We start from the raw sequence: 15,947 nt of genomic DNA, 5'->3' as shown, positions 1-15,947 counted from the left end.
ACTGTCTGTGGAGCTTCTGATGGGATGTGATGGCTGACAAGCCCAGTCTAAATAAATGCCCCTGCGATTTACTGGAATGTTCTTTTCCACCTGAGTTTTCCTGAGAGATTCTGTGGAAAAGTGCAGGAGGTCACATCTGCTGCAAACATGACACGCACTCCTCCCGCCCCCGCCCACTCGCTCGGGGACTTTGTTGATGCTAATGCTAAATCGCAGGTCATTTTTGGCCTGTTTTATCCCTTCCAGGGTCACAGGGAGGTGCTGGAGCATAGCTGCATATGGGACACACCCCTGGATGGGCTGCCAGCTCATTGCAGGGCCCTGTGTGAGCATTTGGGGCTTTGGTCCCTTGCTCAAGGGGACCTCAGCATGGTTCTGAGGGTGTTCTGGAACCTCCCCCTACTACCACAACACCTGAGCCACATGGAGCAGAACATTCCTTTATTCTTGTGATATAGTGGAAAATATTTACATACACATTTATATTCCCAGTTCCATAAACCAAAATTCTTAGCTCTGCCCTTAGCCTCAGCTCCACATTAGCATCTCCAGGTTTCACAGGACTGACTGATCCTGAATCAGATCTCAGCTGGGCAGGAATGCTGCGCTCTGATGTGTCAAGGCTCCAAATCCATCAGAACAAACCTGCTACAGACAGAATCCTCACATCCTGTTTCCATCAACTGAAGTCTTTGATCTGCTCTGAAAATCACACAGTCAAGTTGGTTTCCTGTTTGGCACAAACTTGGGACAAGCAGGGACAATTCCCCTGTGGTGGACCAGGGACAGTGGACCAGGGACAGTGGACCAGGGACAGTGGACCCAACAATGTCTGTACTCATAAAGAATGTTCCACCATGATGATGACAACAAATCAAAATCAAAGTTCCTGAGATTGTCCTCCTCCTACGTCCTGTCCTGTCCTGTCCTGTCCTGTCCTGTTGGACGGTTTCTGTAAACTGAGTGAAGTGATCACATCACCAACCTGCTCATATTACTGAATTTATACAGGGGGGGGGGTGTCATATTCACTCAGGTGATGTCATATTCACACAGGTGATGTCATATTCACACAGGTGATGTCACATTCACACAGGTGATGTCATATTCACAGGGGTGATGTCACATTCACAGGGGTGATGTCACATTCACTCAGGTGATGTCATATTCACACAGGTGATGTCACATTCACAGGGGTGATGTCACATTCACAGGGGTGATGTCACATTCACAGGGGTGATGTCATATTCACAGGGGTGATGTCATATTCACAGGGGTGATGTCACATTCACAGGGGTGATGTCATATTCACACAGGTGATGCAGTATCCACTCCCCCTGTGGAGAACACTCCGGGTACGTCTTGTATGTTGTTTTTGATCGTCCTGAGCTCATTGGATTGTGCGAGCGCCCGTGTTCCTGGGGGGGCTGAAGCTGTTGAAGCTGCTGGTCACATGTTGAGACATCAGAGGAAGCAGCTTCACGTGTGAATACATGATCCCAGTTTCTGGGGCATGATGGGGAATCCGGACGTGTTCCGGTGTCGTAGTCAGACTTGTTAGCACAGCGTTCTATTTTTAGACGCCAGATGTTCAGACAGGCCGTGTTGTGTCAGAACCAGCTGTTCTGTTGGACGGACGGGGAACGTTTTGTGGAACCGCTGCTGCGCTGCATTGTTTCGTCTTCCACCTTCAAAAACCACGACTGTAAAGCTTTAAAGTGCGGTGGCCACAGAAGGCTGAGGTGGACCAGGTCCTGACCCACACCACCGCTGCTACTCAGAAAATTAGCCTGTGGTCCAACACTCACAACTGTCTCACCACTGAAATAAATCACAATTTCCTGCTGCTTGACTGATTTAGCAGTTGTATCATGAAGTTCTGCTTCTTTTCTGTGAGGTCATCGTCCCTCACTGATGACATCACAGGCAGCTATCGCTAACGTCCAACATGGGGCTGAGCAGACGAGGTCAGTCAATTAACCCTCATGACAGAGATGTTGTTGTAGGGAAGCCTCAACGCACCCAAACATGAAACTACCCACAATTCAATGCAAACACAAAAGCAAGAAGTAAAAATAGCCGACGTCTAAATGTTTAACGACTGTGAAGCAACTAAACCGACGAAACTAGAGGGCACAAGATCAGCTCATCTTCATTCATCTCCTCTCCTCTCCTCTCCTCCTCCCCTCCTCTCCTCTCCTCTCCTCCTCCCCTCCCCTCCTCTCCTCCCCTTTCCTCTCCTCCTCTCCTCTCCTCTCCTCCTCCCCTCTCCTCCCCTCTCCTCTCCTCCCCTCCCCTCCCTCTCCTCTCCTCTCCTCTCCTCCTCCCCTCCCCTCCTCTCCTCTCCTCTCCTCTCCTCTCCTCTCCTCTCCTTTCCTCTCCTCCTCTCCTCTCCTCCTCTCCTCTCCTCTCGTCCTCTCCTCTCCTCTCCTCTCCTCTCCTCTCCTCTCCTCTCCTCTCCTCTCGTCCTCTCCTCTCCTCTCCTCTCCTCTCTCCTCTCTCCTCTCCTCTCCTCTCCTCTCCTCTCCTCTCCTCTCCTCCTCTCCTCCTCCCCCTCCCCTCTCCTCCTCTCCTCTCCTCTCCTCTCCTCTCCTCTCCTCTCCTCCTCTCCTCTCCTCTCCTCTCCTCTCTCTCCTCCTCTCCTCTCCTCTCCTCTCTCTCCTCCTCCCCTCCCCTCCCCTCCCATCTGGGGGCGCTGTAGAGCTGGAGGTGACTGAACAAAGTTATGACAAGAATGTGGTGACCTCAGCTCTGAGACAAACAACCATGTGATCCATCAGCCGCCGCGGTGTCACACCCAGACACCCAAAACATGAATTAGGGGGCGGACAGGTAAAGGTGCTCGCAGCACTCCTGCTCCCTCAGGTAAATATTGAGAGCTGTCTGTGTCTGTGTCTGTGTCTGTGTCTGTGTCTGCGTCTGCGTCTGCGTCTGCGTCTGCGTCTGCAGCTGCAGGCGATGCAGCAGCGCCCCACCTGCCTGCTGGTCTTCATGAACTCCACCAGAAAGGTCGCCGTAGCAACAGGCCGCAGGTCAGTGGTCCAGCAGAGCGCTGATGGGAGGGGTGGAGACCTTCGGGGCCCAATGGTGTTGGGGGGCCGTTGGTGTTGGGAGGCCCACTGGTGTGGGGGGCCCGTTGGTGTGGGGGGCCCACTGGTGTTGGGGCCCACTGGTGTGGGGGGCCCGTTGGTGTGGGGGGCCCGTTGGTGTTGGGGGCCCGCTGGTGTGGGGGGCCCGTTGGTGTGGGGGGCCCGTTGGTGTTGGGGGCCCGCTGGTGTGGGGGGGCCGTTGGTGTTGGGGGGCCCATTGGTGTGGGGGGCCCGCTGGTGTGGGGGGCCCGTTGGTGTGGGGGGCCGTTGGTGTTGGGGGGCCCACTGGTGTTGGGGGCCCGCTGGTGTTGGGGGCCCGCTGGTGTGGGGGCCCGCTGGTGTGGGGGGCCCGCTGGTGTTGGGGGGCCCGCTGGTGTTGGGGGCCCGCTGGTGTTGGGGGGCCGCTGGTGTTGGGGGCCCGCTGGTGTGGGGGGCCCGCTGGTGTTGGGGGGCCGCTGGTGTGGGGGGCCCGCTGGTGTGGGGGGCCCGCTGGTGTTGGGGGGCCCGCTGGTGTTGGGGGCCCGCTGGTGTTGGGGGGCCGCTGGTGTTGGGGGCCCGCTGGTGTTGGGGGCCCGCTGGTGTTGGGGGGCCCACTGGTGTGGGGGGCCTGCTGGTGTTGGGGGGCCCGCTGGTGTTGGGGGCCCGCTGGTGTTGGGGGGGCCGCTGGTGTTGGGGGCCCGCTGGTGTTGGGGGGCCGCTGGTGTTGGTCCCAGCGGCTCCGATCAGACTGTTGCTCAACAGCGGGGTGTTGTGGCACAAACATGGTGACATCATCACTGCTCAGTGTGTTGGGCCACGCTTCGACTCACTTCCACCAAAATAAGGCTGAAATCAATTTTCTTTCAAAGCAAATGTTGAACTAAATGTTTTTGTTTCGGGATCTGAATCCGTTCTTTGTCTGGTGTTGCCACGGCGACTCACTAGTGCCTCTTTGATGTTCCCAGGCCATAATATCACCAGTGATTAGAATCATTACCTTGTGTTTCATGTTAGGTCCTTTATCTTTAGATGTTTCTCCTTATCAGTTGCTCTGATTGAAGGTTGGACGTTGCATCGTTTAGAGCGTCGATGGAGCTGAACCAGCTGATGTTTAGTTCGGTCAGTCCAACAGGAAGTGGACGAGCGCATGTCTCCGAGCAACACGTGCACGTTTGAGTCACGTCTCCAGTCGTTTGGTGTGTGACTGCAGCGAGGCCGACGTGGGTGTGGCCGCTCTGGCTCAGTGGGCGTGGCCATCGTGGCGTGGCCATCCTCAGGACGTTCTCATGGGACAACAGCTGGTGTGGAATCAGCTCCACCAATCAGGGGCATTAAAGGCCCCTTAACGTGGTGGAATTTCTTTATGTTAAAGTCTTTTATTTATTTGGTTCAAATGAACCCAAATCGACAAGCAAAGATAAAACTGGACGGAATCAAGAATCCGCCACTTTCTATTCCAAAGATACACGTCCCAGCATTCCTGAGAGTCATAAAACATCCTCATCGTTACTCGGCAACCAGACGACATGAGGTTTTAATGAGGTTCCGTGGTCAACAGGAAACGGCTCAGACTAATAACTGGGACATTAAAGAATAACACTGACGTTAAAGAATATTAAAGAGGACACAGATGACCCTCCCTTCTGATTGGTACCACAACCGTTAGCATTGTCAATGGCTATCGTTCAAAGCTATATTGCTAAGGCTACATGACAGAGACACGCCTCTTTTTCCTCTGCTGAGGTGCAGCCGAGGCGTGGCGGCGTGATTTGACTCATTTGGTGAAATGTTTTGTCTGGTTAAGACGAACAAATGAGTCGCAACGCCGTGAAAAAGCCACAGGATGGAATTTGACATGAAGCTGCGGCTCCAAACCAGCAGAAAGATCCCTTATGGAGCGCTGAGTGGTGCCTCGACAGCCCGACCAAAGACTGTTTGGACCATGAAACGTCACAGTTGCATCTGTCGGCAGCTCTTCTGTGGGGAGTGGAACCGTTTTCTTCTTCAGCAAATGTGGTGAAACAACAGCTCAGATGTTTCTTTGACATCTCACTTTTAGCAACCTCCGCCAGTCTTCTTGGGTATGACACCACACCTGGATTTAGGGTCTTCTCCAGCTCTGCCAGCTTGGATGGAGACATGTTCAGAGATGTTTGATTGGGTTCTAGTCAGGGTTCTGGCTGGTTCACTCAGAGGGTTCTCCCTAGAATCTCCTCTGTTGTTTGACTTTGTCTTCAGGATGAATGTTGGAAGGTGAACCATCAACCCAGCCTGAGGCTCAGATCATTCTGGACCATCAATCATCATTCCTCCACACATGATCATTTACATCCAAGTCCACAAAATTTAGTCTTGCTTCCATCAGACGAGAGAACCTTTCTGTTCCTCAGAGTCTGAGTCCTCCAGATGATTTCAGGGATCTTTGAGTGATGACCAGCTTCCTTCTGGACAGGTAAAGCTCAGCCTGGTGCAGCTGAACTCATGGTTCTTCTGGAACCAGTCTGAAAACTTCAGTTGTGGCTGTGACCACAGAAGTTAGACCTGTCACACACTGTTGGTCTTCCAGGACCAGGAACTGGGCCGAGGCCTCGAGAACGTTGGACAGAGAGTCCTGTGTGGAGACGATGTTACATCACAGAAACAGCGGAACCCCACGAGGAGCCAGACACAAATGTTCTGAAGCCTTGAGGAGGAGCTGAAGCTGCCTGATCCTCAGCCGGAGCCATTTCTGAAGAACCCTTTTATCCCTGATAGAAATGTGCGGATGAAGGTTTGAATTTATGACCCGTTTATGACCTTTATGTCGTCCCGTGTGGAGCCACCACAGACGAACCGCTCACGTTTGATGGCAGCGGCGTTATTTCGTTATTTATTTTTATAACCAGAGCGAGGCCACACACAAATCTCATTTCCAGCTTGCTTTTAAAAATGTTAACAACTGGTTTTATGAACAAAAACGCAGCTGCTGAGTTGTCGAATCCCAAAAATCTCCTGCAGGAAACTTCTGTTGCATTTCCTGTTTTCCTGAAAAATGATCGTGTGACGTCGTCTTTGCGTTTGAGCTGATGCTAAACCGCTGCTACATGATATTTGCTGCGCGCTCCCTCCTGGCAGCTTCTTTTTGTGGGTCTGCTCTTCTATTGTGTATCCGCAGGTAAATCTTCTGGCCTCAAAGTTACAGAATTCACTTTCTTCCGACGTCATTTGTAAATCTTAAACTTGGACGTGGCCACGAAGCTGCTGAGGTGACTAACATCTTCCACTCTGAAGGGATGATGGGCTGTCTGGGGAGCCGAGGGCGGGGGTCCTGGTCTGAAGTCAGCCAGCGTCTGCCAGGGGATTTTCAGAGGCGAGACGCTCCCTCGCTGGAGGAAGTCCATGCAGCCATGCACAGGAGGATTCTGGGCAGCAGAGGCTCCGGCAGGAGCTCATCTCTTCGTATCTGAACCTTTTTTTAGAAACACAGAAAGTCCAAAACCCTGGATTAAAAACATAAATACCCCAGGGTGCCACCGGGGGCAGCAGACGTGCTTTAACTTCCTCTCGTGAAAGAAGCTCCTTTTCGCACCCTTTCCGATTGGCAGCGCCGGACCCGCCTAAAGCGTTCCCATGATGTCATCAACAAGCTCCCAACATGCAGAACTCACCCCTGATGATGAAAACATGGCAGCTGCCAGACCCAGCGGCAGCAGCAACCCTAACCCTACCAGACCCAGCGGCAGCAGCAACCCTAGCCCTGCCAAACCCAGCGACAGCAGCAACCCTAACCCTGCCAGACCCAGTGGCAGCAGCAGCAACCCTAACCCTGCCAGACCCAGCGGCAGCAGCAACCCTAACCCTGCCAGACCCAGCGGCAGCAGCAACCCTAGCCCTGCCAAACCCAGCGGCAGCAGCAACCCTAACCCTGCCAGACCCAGCAGCAGCAACCCTAACCCTGCCAGACCCAGCGGCAGCAGCAACCCTAACCCTGCCAGACCCAGCAGCAGCAACCCTAACCCTGCCAGACCCAGCGGCAGCAGCAACCCTAACCCTGCCAGACCCAGTGGCAGCAGCAGCAACCCTAACCCTGCCAGACCCAGCGGCAGCAGCAGCAACCCTAACCCTGCCAGACCCAGTGGCAGCAGCAGCAACCCTAACCCTGCCAGACCCAGTGGCAGCAGCAGCAACCCTAACCCTGCCAGACCCAGCGGCAGCAGCAGCAACCCTAACCCTGCCAGACCCAGCGGCAGCAGCAACCCTAACCCTGCCAGACCCAGCGGCAGCAGCAGCAACCCTAACCCTGCCAGACCCAGCGGCAGCAGCAACCCTAACCCTGCCAGACCCAGTGGCAGCAGCAACCCTAGCCCTGCCAGACCCAGCGGCAGCAGCAACCCTAACCCTGCCAGACCCAGTGGCAGCAGCAGCAACCCTAACCCTGCCAGACCCAGTGGCAGCAGCAGCAACCCTAACCCTGCCAGACCCAGTGGCAGCAGCAGCAACCCTAACCCTGCCAGACCCAGTGGCAGCAGCAGCAACCCTAACCCTGCCAGACCCAGCGGCAGCAGCAACCCTAACCCTGCCAGACCCAGTGGCAGCAGCAGCAACCCTAACCCTGCCAGACCCAGTGGCAGCAGCAGCAACCCTAACCCTGCCAGACCCAGCGGCAGCAGCAACCCTAACCCTGCCAGACCCAGTGGCAGCAGCAGCAACCCTAACCCTGCCAGACCCAGTGGCAGCAGCAGCAACCCTAACCCTGCCAGACCCAGTGGCAGCAACCCTAACCCTGCCAGACCCAGCGGCAGCAACACCCCCCAGCTGGGATGGAAAAGCTTCCCTCTCTCCAAGATGAGCTCAAGTGCTGAACCTCACCGAGCCGCCTCGCGTTGATGATGGTTTTGAGTTAGTCCAGTACGTCTGGAACCCCCCTGGTGGCCGGCTGCAGTATAAACCAAGACAACATGGAGCAGAACTGATGAACAGGCTCCAGCCTAGTTTGAGTGCCTGCAGGATTGGTGGAACTTTATCATCTTCTGTAGCAAACTTCATCCCTCTCTTCTGACCTCCTCACCTTCCCTCTACGCATCCTGGCACAAACCTCCGAAATCCAACAGAACGAGTGTTTACAGTCCCTCAAAGAAACTGGAAGATAGAGTTTCAGTTTATTTTCCATAATCAGGATTTTGGAACGTGGAAAGGTTTCAGTTTGTCTCATTTTGCCTCCAAACTCTGAGTGTAACGCTGGCATGGAAACATCCATGAAACCTTTGCACAGCAATGCATACTGGGTAATGAAGTAAGAAAATACAGTAGTAAAGAGTAAAATAATGATAGTAAAATAAAAAAGTGGCAGATGGCAAAGAAGACATCTTTCAGGTTTTCCACAGCATTCTCAAGGCTCCCTCCAGCCGGCTCCCTCCTGAGCTCAGTAGTTTTCTGCTCTACCTGTCAGCCACGCCCACCTCATCAGGCCAACTCACCTCACCTGTGTCAGCCACGCCCTCCTCATCAGGCCAACTCACCTCACCTGTCACCTCACCTGTCAGCTCAGCTGCAGCTCATCCCGATCCCAGCATATAATCTCCTGCACTCTCCTCCTCTCTTGTTCTTCAGCTTTGAGTCAAGAGTTTCCAGCATTATTTTCCTGCCGGGTGTCCTGGTACCGGCCCGTCTGTCTTCCTTCCGCCTGCCTCACCTGTTCCTACCTGCAGCTATAATCTGCTTCCCCGGCCTCGACTCGTCTGCCGCTCGCCCCTCGTAGTAAATACCATGAAGGTCATCTGAAAGTTAGCATGGTAACATAGCTGTTGTGTACAAATGTGCTCAGTAATCTTTAATGGTCGTTGCTGCACTTCGTTAAATCTCAGCTCGTTTACACTTTACAAACTTCTTTAATTGACTTTGAGAGTCTTTGGTTTCCTGAAGTCAATTTTAGGCGCCCGTGGAGGCGACACTTCGCCTTTGCTTGTAACCACGATGCCGCAAAAACACCATGAGTCACACACACACACACACACACACTCACACACACACACACACACACACACTGTCCACAGTTTGCCCATAAAAGTGTAAATCAACGTTTTACATGTTGTCTTCTTGATTATGGTGCAGACAGGATCTCAAACCGCCAATAAAGGTTGTTTTAAGGCACAAAAGTCTCAGTTCTGAAGTGTTTACTGCTGAAGTCAATCACCGGCTCCTGTTCACATCAGACTGTTCCACCAGTCAGTGATGAGTCTCATCTTCTTCCTCAAGGGTGGGTCATCCTCATTCTGGATCAACCCCACCGACTTATTGGAGAGAAGAGCAGCGAAGGCGCTCGGTGGGGTCAACGGTTGGTCTTGGGAGCATGTTCTCAACACACCTGCCTCAGAGCATCCACTTCAGTCTGGGTCCCAAGGTCCCAAGAATGTGGCTTCTGAATGGTGCGGCTCCATCTCCACGTCGTCCCACAGTGACCTGGCCTGCTGTTCGCAGCGCTAGCATCAGAAATGGCGTTAGCTGTGTTTTGGGCCACGAGCTGGAGTTGCACGTGTGATTGAGATGTTGCTTGAGGTCAGTTCCTCAGACAAGGTTTGTTTTCCACATAAGATCTCTGCCTCTGGACTCGTTAAGGTTTTTCCCTCCAGAAGTTCTGAAGAAGCCTTCTGGACAACGGGCCAAACGTCTTCAAGAAAAACCTTAACGCAGAGATCTTGCGTGGACCAACAATGACCTGGAGGACTGAGAATCTTCAGACGTTATGGAGTTTTGCCCACATGCCCTTTTGTTCAGATCCAAAGCAAACTGGATCTGAACAGTGTAAAAAACCACTATTACAAGTTTATTAAACAGCACGATGGTGTTTTAACCCGAAACTTTTAAATACAAAATCAAACAAGTGGTTGCTGCATTTATGGTTTTGTGTTTATGTTCATGGTTGTGGACCCTGTGAGAGACACTGTGCTAGGCTAATACTACGGAGCTAGGCTAATACTACGGAGCTAGGCTAATACTACGGAGCACTCCACGTGGCGACCCTGCTGCAGAGGCTCCGTTAGACCCCATAATAAACGGCTGTTCTCAGGAACCATCTGTGGTGGAGACGTGGACCAACTCCCCTGTTGAATTCTCCTTTCTGATCCTTTTTAGCCGCTGAGCTCCACCGGCAGGAGGTGTTGAGGACGTCGACAACACCGGCGTGTTTGAGACCCCTGGCAGCACAGAGGGAAATGAGAGAAAAGATCCGGCAGCATCACAGCGAGTCTGGATCACGCAAATTCGTCACAGCAGGAAATCTCCAGACTGAAACCAGGGCAGAAGCAGAACTGATGCTCAGGAACAGGAGACTGAGGAAATCACCAGGATTCAGGCAAGACTGGCAGGAAGTCAGCCCGGGTAACTCCCAGCTGCTGAAGGATCCTGCATGTGAAGAACCACGTGGCACCAGGCGTCTCAACGGAGCCATCGTAATTGAAAGCAGGTGAGTCTTGTTGGCTTGATGAGCTGGTTGTGGAGAACCAGGAGGTTAGCACCATGGCACAGCTCTCTGTCGTGGACGTGGTCAGGCTGGTGATCGGTTTAGAAACTCCATCAGAAGGTTTCTCTGTTGGGTTAGGGTCAGGGTGGAACCCTGTTGGGTTCAGGTCAGGGTGGACCCCTGTTGGGTTAGGGTTAGTGTGGACCCCTGTTGGGTTAGGGTCAGGGTGGAACTCTGTTGGGTTAGGGTCAGGGTGGACCCCTGTTGGGTTAGGGTTAGTGTGGACCCCTGTTGGGTTAGGGTTAGTGTGGACCCCTGTTGGGTTAGGGTCAGGGTGGAACTCTGTTGGGTTAGGGTCAGGGTGGACCCCTGTTGGGTTAGGGTTAGTGTGGACCCCTGTTGGGTTAGGGTCAGGGTGGAACCCTGTTGGGTTAGGGTCAGGGTGGACCCCTGTTGGGTTAGGGTTAGGGTGGACCCCTGTTGGGTTAGGGTCAGGGTGGAACTCTGTTGGGTTAGGGTTAGGGTGGACCCCTGTTGGGTTAGGGTCAGGGTGGAACTCTGTTGGGTTAGGGTCAGGGTGGACCCCTGTTGGGTTAGGGTTAGTGTGGAACCCTGTTGGGTTAGGGTGGAACCCTGTTGGGTTAGGGTTAGTGTGGACCCCTGTTGGGTTAGGGTTAGTGTGGACCCCTGTTGGGTTAGGGTTAGTGTGGAACCCTGTTGGGTTAGGGTGGAACCCTGTTGGGTTAGGGTTAGTGTGGACCCCTGTTGGGTTAGGGTTATGGTGGAACCCTGTTGGGTTAGGGTTATGGTGGAACCCTGTTGGGTTAGGGTTAGTGTGGACCCCTGTTGGGTTAGGGTTAGTGTGGACCCCTTTTGGGTTAAGGTTAGTGTGGAACCCTGTTGGGTTAGGGTTAGGGTGGAACTCTGTTGGGTTAGGGTGGAACCCTGTTGGGTTAGGGTTAGTGTGGACCCCTGTTGGGTTAGGGTTAGGGTGGAACTCTGTTGGGTTAGGGTGGAACCCTGTTGGGTTAGGGTTAGTGTGGAACCATGTTGGGTTAGGGTTAGTGTGGAACCCTGTTGGGTTAGGGTTAGGGTGGAACCCTGTTGGGTTAGGGTTAGTGTGGAACCCTGTTGGGTTAGGGTTAGGGTGGAACCCTGTTGGGTTAGGGTTAGTGTGGAACCCTGTTGGGTTAGGGTCAGGGTGGAACTCTGTTGGGTTAGGGTCAGGGTGGAACTCTGTTGGGTTAGGGTGGAACCCTGTTGGGTTAGGGTTAGTGTGGAACCCTGTTGGGTTAGGGTCAGGGTGGAACCCTGTTGGGTTAGGGTCAGGGTGGAACCCTGTTGGGTTAGGGTTAGTGTGGAACCCTGTTGGGTTAGGGTCAGGGTGGAACTCTGTTGGGTTAGGGTCAGGGTGGAACTCTGTTGGGTTAGGGTCAGGGTGGACCCCTGCTGGGTTAGGGTCAGGGTGGAACCCTGTTGGGTTAGGGTTAGTGTGGAACCCTGTTGGGTTAGGGTCAGGGTGGAACTCTGTTGGGTTAGGGTCAGGGTGGAACTCTGTTGGGTTAGGGTCAGGGTGGACCCCTGCTGGGTTAGGGTCAGGGTGGAACTCTGTTGGGTTAGGGTCAGGGTGGACCCCTGCTGGGTTAGGGTCAGGGTGGAACTCTGTTGGGTTAGGGTCAGGGTGGACCCCTGCTGGGTTAGGGTCAGGGTGGAACTCTGTTGGGTTAGGGTCAGGGTGGACCCCTGCTGGGTTAGGGTCAGGGTGGAACTCTGTTGGGTTAGGGTCAGGGTGGAACTCTGTTGGGTTAGGGTCAGGGTGGACCCCTGCTGGGTTCACTTCAAATCTTTGCATTTGTATATTTGACTCACCTATCTGAGTTAACATGGCAGATGTCAGTTAGCAGTGACAGCTAGCGAACGTTAGCTGGTAAGCAAAGCTTTGAACCATTTCAACAGACCAAAGCCAAGCTGCTCCTTTAGGTCTGTTGTGTTCTTGTACCTGCGACACATCGATACTGCGCTCGTTCTACCAGCAAAGTGAGGACAGTTTTGCTGGTCCTCACAACCTTAGAGCACTGTGATGGTGAGGAGGAGGAGGAGGAGGAGGGGGAGGAGGAGGAGGAGGAGGGGGAGGAGGAGGAGGAGGAGGAGGGGGAGGAGGGGGGGGGGGGGGGGGGCTGGGTTAGGGTTAGGCTAAAGCGGAGAACATTAGCAGTTGGTGAAGCTTCAGAGAGTTTTGTGATCTTCGTCCCATCACCGATCCAGAACTTCCCACACTCACATGTGAGCGACGGCAGATTTGGGACTGTTTTTAACCAAAAATTTAAAAACGAAGCTTGTTTTTCTCACTCCTGCCTCCTTCTCCTTCACATCTGTCCTCATCACAGCTCGTCCACACATGAAGGTTGATCTTATGGGACGGTCGTAATTGGACGTTTGTCCGTGAGGGGACGTCCACCCGTCAGGAGCTGGCAAATGCATTTTATCTGGAAAAGGCCTCACAAATATAGAAGTACAAGCATGTGTGTGTGTTGGGGCGATGCTTCCTAACCTCTGGAATTCATTACTGAGCGGATGGATCCTGGATCTTCTCCTGATTCACCACACGGAACATTCAGAAAACTCAAATGTTTTGGGTTAGCATGCAGACACGCTCACGCTAACCCAACATGCTAACGTTGAAGAAGACAGAGAATGTTCTGAATGTGAAGCAGCAGATAAACCAGCAGAACAGGTCTGGGTCTGGTTCTGGTTCTGTTCGGCACTCGGACCTCCCCAGATGCCCACGTTGCCTCCAGCTGGAGGATTTCCCAGCAGCCCCTCCTCCGGAGTCTCGGGACCGTCTGCTGTTGACTTTAAAACTTTAACAACCACCCAAACAAGTGGAGCGGGCCAAGGTTCTGCTGTTTAACAGGTTCTAGCGACGGTTCTCCGTTTTATCAGCACACTTTTACAACTTCCTGCGGCTGGAACTGGAACACGTTCAGACTCTGCGTCTGCTTCAGTTGTTTAGCGGGATTATTATTTTCAAAATTGGCCTCATTTTTTTGACTCCAGTCAAAGGTTTTCTTTATTTTTTGATGGATCAGTTTTAGAACCCGTCCAGCCGGAGCAGAACCAGCTGAAATTAGAACACAAACCTTTTTTCCTCCCACAGATTCTCCCAAACTACCGAGCCAAAAAAGGCAGAGTTTAAATAAAGTTGTGAGTTTAAATAAAGTTGTGAGTTTAAATAAAGTCGCTCTGTCAACAGCGTGCGTGTGGGACCCAGTCACGCGTGTTTACCGACTGTCTAAATGTTTCAGTGATGGTTCCACCACAGAACCGCTGGCAGACGCTCAGACCCGGCTGGTGGACCCGCTTTACCCCGACACCCGCGCCAGGACAGCTCACATTATCCACAACAGACGCCCACGAGCCCAGAACCTGCAGAAGAAGAAGCGGGTCAACCTTCGCTGGCCCCGCCCACACCACCCAGCAGCCAATCACAGCAGCCAATCACAGCAGCGCACTTCCATGACGCCGCCTCGCGCACAGCGATGGCGGATGAATTTAGCCGCGTGTGGAATCCCGCCCCCGCTGTGCGGTGCCCCCCCCCCCCCCGTCAGGCCGGGGGCTCCTGAGAGCGCGTGGGTAGCTGTTAGCATCTGTTGGGATGCCTGAGGTCTGAGGAGCAGCAGGGAATTCTGGGAAATTCTCTCCCGCGTGGGCCTCGTGCCGACACGGCTTCCCTGAGTCAGAGGGGTCCTGGGTCATGTGACCATGGTCCCGTCTGCGAACCTGCGTCTAAAGTGTCATTTTAGCCACGCCCCCAAATTTGACCAGTTTGACCGTTTTTTTTGCAGAATTCTGCAGTTTGTGTTGTTTAAATTTAGTTTTTCTAGATTTCACAATGCTATGAGCTAACTTTCTTTTTTCCCCGTGTCACTGATTTTTCCCAAAATAATTTGTTTTCACATTTAAGATCTAATTTACAACTTTGGTGAGAAAACCGATGAATCCTTTTATGAAGTTGTAGTTCATCCAACTACGTCTAGCTCTGCAGTCCTGGACCCGTGTGTACGTCTAGCCGCACATATTGAGCTACGTTCAGTTTAGCACAGCCCGGGGGCCACAGGGGCTCCAAACCCAACGAGTATTCGTCCCATCAGATGATCCACGAGAAAAGTCCTGAGCCTTCATGGGGGTGAAACTGCAGCCGTTCCAGCTGTTACTCACATATTCAGAATTATTTAAACCTATATGAGGCAATGATTGATCTGTGCCAGCCGTACTAGCATGCTAACGTTAGCAGTAAACAGTGTTGTAGTCTGGGAACAGAAACTTTAGAACCTCTGAAAATAAAATGTGAGTCCTTCCAATAATAGAAGTGAGGACCTAACTTTAGCCGGTCTGACGTGTGTGTGTGTGTGTGTGTGTGTGTGTGTGTGTGTGTGTGTGTGTGTGTGTGTGTGTGTGTGTGTGTTCGGGTCCTCTCTGCGGTGGCGGAGCAGAGGAATCCTGCGTCACAGCGTCCCGCCTCCAGAAGTCCTGCGAGCTGTGAAGAACACAAACCACAGCTGACTGTGGCGTTTCTCCGTCACGTCTGTTATTATCCAATCAGCTCGTCTGCCCCGCCCCCACCCCAGCAGCAGCGCCCGACAACAACTGTCCTGCAACGTCACGTTTGGTCTCACCTGCCTAAACCTGCCTAAACCTGCCTAAACCTGCCTAAACCTGCTTAAACCTGCTTAAACCTGCTTAAACCTGCCTTCTTCCTTTTTCCTTCCTTCATTAAATGAAAACAACAAAAAATTGCTTCTCGTGGACATTTTGATCCCTAACCCTAACCCTAACCCTCACGATCGGTGTTTCACTTCCACGTGTCTCTGGAAAACGTCCAACGTCCTGCTGTTGAAGAAGCTTTGAAGAAGCTTTGAAGAAGCTTTGAAAACACTTTAAAGAAGCTTTGAAGAAGCTGCTTTGAAGAAGCTGCTTTGAAGAAGCTGCTTTGAAGAAGCTGCTTTGAAGAAGCTGCTTTGAAGAAACTTTGAAGAAGCTTTGAAGAAGCTTTGAAAAAACTTTGAAGAAGCTTTGAAGAAACTTTGAAGAAACTTTGAAGAGGAGTCGAGTCTTTAGAAAACTCTTCAAAGGGACTTTTATTCACGTCTTTCAGTCCAAACTCGCTTTTATTCAAATAGTGAATGTTTCAAGCAGAGTTCTCAGTTAGCCTGTAAAGCTGCTAGCATCAGGGTCAGCAAAGACATAGCCAACGTAGCTTGCATCATTAGCATTGATTAGCATGGTTGTCAGTCAAATGAAATAGCCGAGGTCAACTGAACTGACCCGCCTCCTCTTTATCCTTGAGCCTGGTCCTGCTCCAGGTTTCTTCCTGTTAAAGGGGAGGTTTTCCTGCCCCTGTTGCTTGTTGGGGGGTCAGGCCCTGGGGTCCTGGAGAGGGT

The 15,947-nt window shown here is 52.7% G+C and overlaps 2 long non-coding RNA genes across 4 annotated transcripts; one reads left to right on the top strand and one right to left on the bottom strand.

Moving 5' to 3' along the window:
* Nucleotides 1-5,925: 5,925 nt before the first annotated feature.
* LOC115246609 (uncharacterized) lies at nucleotides 5,926-8,004 on the bottom strand. The gene is made up of 2 exons (XR_003885721.1): nucleotides 7,917-8,004; nucleotides 5,926-6,516 (listed from the first exon to the last, which is right to left on the bottom strand). It is a non-coding gene; the product is annotated as an uncharacterized lncRNA (long non-coding RNA).
* Nucleotides 7,898-15,252, top strand: LOC115246602 (uncharacterized). Of its 3 annotated transcripts, none has more exons than XR_003885713.1 (3): nucleotides 7,898-8,839; nucleotides 10,179-10,509; nucleotides 15,000-15,252. It is a non-coding gene; the product is annotated as an uncharacterized lncRNA (long non-coding RNA). The 3 variants fall into 3 exon arrangements; XR_003885715.1 differs by lacking the exon at nucleotides 15,000-15,252 and adding an exon at nucleotides 13,812-14,847; XR_003885714.1 differs by lacking the exon at nucleotides 15,000-15,252 and adding an exon at nucleotides 12,894-13,803.
* Nucleotides 15,253-15,947: the final 695 nt, after the last annotated feature.

The sequence above is a fragment of the Takifugu rubripes genome, chromosome 18 (genome assembly GCF_901000725.2).
Source record: "Takifugu rubripes chromosome 18, fTakRub1.2, whole genome shotgun sequence".
NCBI classification, from domain to species: domain Eukaryota; kingdom Metazoa; phylum Chordata; class Actinopteri; order Tetraodontiformes; family Tetraodontidae; genus Takifugu; species Takifugu rubripes.
This window is presented reverse-complemented; position numbering and strand designations above follow the sequence as displayed.